We start from the raw sequence: 6708 nt of genomic DNA on the forward strand, positions 1-6708 counted from the left end.
GGTCTGCACTCACCCGCTAGCTCTTTTGTGTGTGCCCCTTTGCTTTTTATTTTCCTATATTGTATTCCATTTTATTTCTTATTTCTGTATTTTTAAGAGATCGAATTAAAAATATATCAAACTAATGCAGGAACACTCTTTACAAAACAAAGTTATCTAATGTTCTTATAATGAAAGCAACAAGCCCTTCTCCCTTGCTCCCCGCACATAGCCCTTTATATCAGTTACTCCGTTTAGTTCTTCTGTTGGTCACCCCCTTGTTGCTAAAAAAAATAAGCTTACATAGCGATTTCTTGATTTATCTATTGACTTTCTGCCATGTTACATGAGGATTTACTCTCTTACTGTGCCCCTGCTTCCCTTCTCCTGACAAATTTACACCTCTATTGTCAGGTCCTGCCCTGGTGAGCTCTGAGACCTCAAGACAGGAGTGGAGGAAGGCTTTCTGGAACTGCAGCTAATACAATTGTGGGGGCAGGGAGAAAGGAGGGCTATATTAGACAGCTCTATAGCATTAAGGCTTGCAAACGACCATTTATTTGGAATAATAAAATCCTGAGACCTTGGAAATTCAGGTCTCTACCCCCTGAGACCTTCTTAGATAATTTACTTGGTGAATTTGCTTCCCCAGCATGGACTATCTTTCCCTGCCCACACAGAAACCTCCATAAATCCCAGCCTTCTCAAGGGTCACGGGGTGAAGGTCAAGATTCATCCATTTCTGCCAATAGGATTTCTTAATGGAGTGAACCGGTGTGTGCAAAAATGAGACGTCAAGGATGATGTCAAGGTTTTGTGATTGCTGCACAGCTTTTCCTAGTATCAGCGACAAGTTCTTAACCTTAGAATGCAGACTGTTTTATAAAGCTGACTCGGGGCCCCTGCCCTGTCACCAGATCCTCTCAGTACTCCCATGAGGTTGACTGGACTACCCACTGTCCCCACTTTAGGAGGGCTCAGACTTCTCCTTCTTGTATCAAAGCAGGAGGCACATAAGTAGCTCCCAGATAAGTGGCAAGGCAAAGGGGCTGGTAGCCCTTCCTCACTCAGATGGAAAAAAGTGTCCACACTCCCCTGACACCCCTTCTCTCCTCCCAGAGTTCAACTTTTCCCCTTCCTCTGCTCTGCCTTCCTTCTCTTCTGCTCACTCTCCTCTCTTTCCCTTGTCCAGCTCCTGAGGGCCAAGGACTTGGGAATAACTCTGAGGGTATGAAATGTGGCTCTACAAGGTGACCTTGAGCAAAATCCCTTTTTCAATTCAAGTTTGTTTCCTTCTCTGAATTGGAGGTAACAATCTCCACCACATTGAGCTTTAGGGGAGGATTAAGTGGTTTAATATCCATATATACAAGGGATTTTTTTTTCATTTTTTAAAACTATTTTTACTCACATATTTTAATGTTAAAATTAAATTTATTGAATATTAAACTTAATCATTTTTTTCTTTTTATTGCTTCTGGATTTTGTGTCATACTTAGACTATCCATTTCCAGTCTAAGATTAAAAAAAATTTCAAGTATGATTACCTTCGTAATTCTCTTGTGTTCTCTTATTCATAACTCAGTTTGTCTCCTAGCAGAGTGGGAGACTCATGAGAAAGGTTAGGGACTTCTAAGAATCTGTGTGTGGCATGGTGGTACCATAGGTTGAATTAAAAATAAAGGGCTAAGTCGGGGTGCCTGGCGCCCCAGTCAGTGGAACATGCTACTCTTGATCTCAGGGTCTTGAGTTTGAGCCTTATGTTGGGTACAAGAGATTACTTAAAAAATTAAAATCAAGGGCTATGTCATGCTGAGTCAGGGTCCTGACCCTGGAAACAAACAGTAAGAGGGACATGGGACATGAGACAGTGACTTCCCCATGGAAGGGACTCTTTTTTATCCTGGGGTAGAGAAGACTAAGGTCCTCTAGGAGGAAGTATGATTTCTGGGCACAAAATAGTATCTCTTAGTGGCAGGAAGTAAGAACCTCACATAAGAGCCACACTTATCCTAACCTAAGTAAGGGAGGGGCACGGGTTGAGAAACCCAACCTGGAGAGACAACTAGTTCCTAATATTAGAGGGGGGGAATACATGTCAAGATGAAAGTCATGTCCTTTGCTTGAGGGCATGAAGTGCTGCTGTATTATGGGTTTAATGGGGATAAAATATTTGGTAAGTTTCACCTCTCCTGGATCCTATCACCATGATGGCTCAGGCAGGAGGAGAATTTCACATAGAAGGTGTCTCAGTTTGGATCTCTTGGAAGCAGATCCTGAGACAAGGATTCAAGTGCAAGCAGCCGATTTGGGGGATACAGGGAACACCAGCAGAAGAATAGAGGATGAAGAATGGAGGGAAGAAAAGGCAGGATGCATTGTTCAGCCAGCTACTAGAACAGGTGATTGGAGCTTAATCCTGTGGAAAAACCCTAGAAGTTGTTAAAGAACATGCCTCAGAATTATCCCACCCAAGGCTATAAATGGGAGGTCTCTAAAGGGAAAAAAACTGCAATGGACAGATTAGCTCATCTTTGAACATTTTTCAGACTATTTCCAGGCATAAAAATGTGATTACCCAGTGAGATCAAGCTGTATCTCTGTCTGCATTTTCCTTCTATCACCTAACGGTGTTCTGACAAAGCTTAAGTAGAAGAATTTGTAGCAGTAATCAATGTGCAGATGGCTGAGAGTCAGTGTCTCAGGCCTAGAAGTGTGTCCTGAGAACATTCTGGAAAATCTCCTCTTGGACAGATTATGATAAGACTCTATCTGAGTCAGCCTCTACATTTAAATGAGCCCATAACCTTGACTTCTGAGTTCTCGCGAGAAAGGGCACACTTTGACTGAGTAAAAATAACGTGTAAAAAGGGACTGGTGGACTTTTAAAATGACCAAAGAGGGCAAACTTTTCAATCACTGTAAGTACTTCAGAAGATGGGTTTTTTCTCACAAGCAGTGAACAGATAATGCCAATGCCAAGTCTTTCTTGTGTGGCCTCGCAAGCAGGATTCCATGAGAAAACTGTCATTTATCAACGTGGCTTCATCAACCATACTTACTATTGAACTAAAGTGATCCTTTGGAAACATGCAACAGTTCCCAGCATGCCTCTGGCTCAGAAGCCCTCAGTGGCTTCTGCCCCACTTAGGGTCAAATTCCAAGTCCTTCTCAATGGCCTCCAAGGCCCTCATGAGATCTGCCCCAACAAACTCTTCCTGATGTTGTCTCCTGACAATGACCACTGGGCATTCCTCACCTCTGGTCTTCTTGGCTTTGCTGTTGTTGCTTGAACACACTGGATCTGTTTGCACCCCAGAGTTACTGCACTGCTGTTCTTGCTGATTGAAATGCTACCCTCCCCCGACTCTTAAGGTAACTTGCCCAACTCATCAGCTTTCTACTAGACCACTACCTAACCAACATACACAGCATACTGCCCCATACACACCACTTATTAGCTGTCATTGGAACATATTTTTATTTATTATTTGCATAATAAATAAGTATGAGGTCCAAAAAGAGCTGAGTCTTTACATAGATATTGTTCCCTGATATATCCCCACACTTAGAACAAACAGTGCCTGCTGCCTGGTAGGTATTTAATAAATATTTGTTGGATGACTCAACCAGTTGAATTGAGTGAATGAAAAATATAAACAAAATCAGTAAATACATAGTTCAAAAATATTCTAGAACGCAGACTTTCAACTAATCTAGAATGGATTCCTCTCAAAAAGTTGTAGGAGTGGAGAAAGAAAAAATAAAATGAAGTGGATGAGAGGCATGATATAATCGGACTCATAATCACAGGTGAGTATTGGGTTAAAGACCTTTGCTATTTTGTCTTTGACCTGATGTCTGTGTTAAATATTTAAGAAAGGGCTAGCCTGAAAGGCTACATACTCATTTAAAAGTGCCAAGAAGGAAAGGATTCCCCTAGTTATTTTAATAATTCAGAATGGTGTTCTGTGGCTTCTGTTGGCATTTGAGAACCCACAACGGTAACTGCTTACCTGAAAACAGAGGCCTTGATCAAATATTTAAGATCTCACTTATTTTCATTTTCTGCTTATTTTTTATGCCCGTGTCTCTCTTCTTTTTACCCATTCTGCAGCTGCACAATTCACACACTAAAGCTAATAGAAATGTTTCATGGATTATTAAATGCAGCTAAGCAATGAGCTTTTGCTAGAACATAAGGCCAAACTGAGGCCACTTTCCCATTCTAACAAGCTAATTTTTCCTTGAAGGTACAGCCTATGAATTTACAGAGGCCTCTCCCCTGTATTCCAAAATTTTTAAGGCAGTTGCATGTGTGCTGCAAAAAGATTTCGAAGTGGAAAACAAAGACAGGTTTTACAGTAGTGCGGTTAAGTGGTCTTAGAATCAAGAACAGTGGAAGTCATAGAATTAGTAAGTGGACCCTTGAAATTACGGCAAGATGACACTAAGTGGTATATGTTTGCTAATGGAAATATTGCACTCTGGTGCCACCAGCAGTGAGCTGGGCTTGCGTTAGTGTCTACCTAGGCTTAATTGCCTAAAGTATGTTCCAGTACCAGTACCCCAGTGCTGTAAATTATCTTTTCTAATGGAGCTTTTATATTGTACTCCTGTAGCTAAAACTCTAATTCAGGTTTTGATATCTGTCTGGGCCCACTTGGTACAAAGAAGTCCTCTGAGGGAGGTCAAAGTCATAATACATTGTTCACAATGGAAAGCACTTTAAGAATGCTCCTCATTTTTCAATGAGGAGAGAGTGCCCAAAGAGGTTAGGTGATTTGCTTAAGACCACACACAGCTGGTCAGAGATGGGGCCGGATGATCAGTCAGGATTTTTTGTTGTTGTTGTAAACAACAGAAACAGTCTCTGCTAACTGAGCAGAGGCAGCTTATTGGGAGGATTGGCCCTTCAGAACATACAGGAAAGTTGGGAACCCAGGCTTAGAAAGGGATTGGAAGAAAGCAGTTCCAAGAAACCTGAGAGTGAAAGCCCTAGGTATCTCTAAGCAGAAACGGTCTAGTCAGAATGCCACTGCAGGGATAGGTGATTAAATTCTGGCCACTTCATGCATGATTCAAAGTCCTGGGAGAGACCGTCTGATTGGCCAGGCTGAGGCTGTGCTCCCCTGGCTGTCCTGGGGAAGGTGTCTGCAAATCCTTTTGACTTTGGATAGTGAGAGGAAGTGCCTGCCTTAGTGCTCTAAGACTCTCTTAGAAGAGAATGGCAAATCCCCAAAAGGAGCCCCAAAGATGCTATTAGGAGGAATTCAGGGATGCACGAGAGTCAGGATACGATGAAAGCCCTATTTGGTTTAGAGTGGTAGACTCCTGTGCAGCTAGAAGTGGCCATGGGAACCCACAGAGGTTTGCTTGGGATTAACAGAAAGGAAGGTTTTGCTTTCCAAATACAGGAGTTCCTCATCCCTTTCCTCTTTCCTTCTTCTGTCTTTGAATGTGGATATAAGCCTGGGGGCCAAGCGGCCATCTTGAGTCTATGAGGTGACAAGCATGAACTCCAAAGTTACTTGCTAAAGATGGCTGAGTAGATAGATAGAAGGATATGCTAAATATACCACGGAACTGCTGTCCCAGCTCTGAACTGCCTACCCGCAGACTTCTTATTTTGTAAGAAAATTAAAAACCAGGCTATTATACTTGGGAATCAGTAATGTGCAAACTTGCATCATCTGATAATACAAATTGGTCCTAGAACTTTCAATTCCCTATGTAGTGCCATTATAAGGCACTGTTTATAAGGACAGGATTCCTACCTTCAAGGAGCTTATGGCTGAAGTGAGGCTAACATAACACTCTTTAGCAAGGAAAGAGCAAGAACCTGTGATGTATAATACATTTTGAGCAGTAAGAAACAGATGACAATGGCAAGGACAATGCTAAGGCCAGTCCTTCTGCCCAGTCCACTTCATCCTCCTGTCCCGGGGCTCTGACTGGACTACTCTTCTCTTCTGCATCTTCACCTTCGCCTCTTCTCCTTTCTCTTTGCTTGTAAGGAGACCAAAGTCTCTCCTGTCACCAGTGTTGCCTCTAACAGTCAATCTCTTGCCTCTCTTCTAGCCAAACTTCTCAGAGGAGTGATCTGTCCACACCTTCTCCTCTCCCATTTAATTCTCAACCCAGAGCATCTAGTTGCTTTCCCTGCCTCCTCAATGAAATTGCTCTACTGATTGCTAATGCCTCGTGGTAAACCTTTGTCCTCATTTGACTGGCCCTGTGTGCTGCCTTTGATAACACTAGCCACTGCTTTCACAGACTTCCTCCTTCAGCTCTGTGACCTCCGTCACCTTTTCCTGGTTCCCTTCTTTCCTCTTAGAATGTGCACACTGTCTTCTAGGACCCCCTGATCAAGGCATCAGACCATACCCTAGCTAATGGGAGGACACTGGGTCTCTCCTTAGAAACTGAATCATGAGCAGAGAAACTCACACACTAAAAGTGGTGGCATTCTCCCATTTTCATGGCAGTGCCCTTGTGCAGTTGTTGAAGAGCTCCTGCTACCCAGGGTCCCAAAGTTTCTAGGTCTCTGTCTGCCCCCTGCTTGGTTCTTCAGCTTCTCTGTGGCCTAACCACAAATCTTTTCTTTTATGTTATCCAGAGTTAGTTTCTGTTGCTGGTGTCCAAGAAGGTCTGAGTGATGGTCTATGTTCAGATCTCTAAGCACACACGTGCAGAGCAGGCCTGGTTTGTGCCTGTGTCCTCAGGGAT

This window comes from Crocuta crocuta, unplaced genomic scaffold (genome assembly GCF_008692635.1).
Source record: "Crocuta crocuta isolate KB4526 unplaced genomic scaffold, BGI_CrCroc_1.0 scaffold337, whole genome shotgun sequence".
NCBI classification, from domain to species: domain Eukaryota; kingdom Metazoa; phylum Chordata; class Mammalia; order Carnivora; family Hyaenidae; genus Crocuta; species Crocuta crocuta.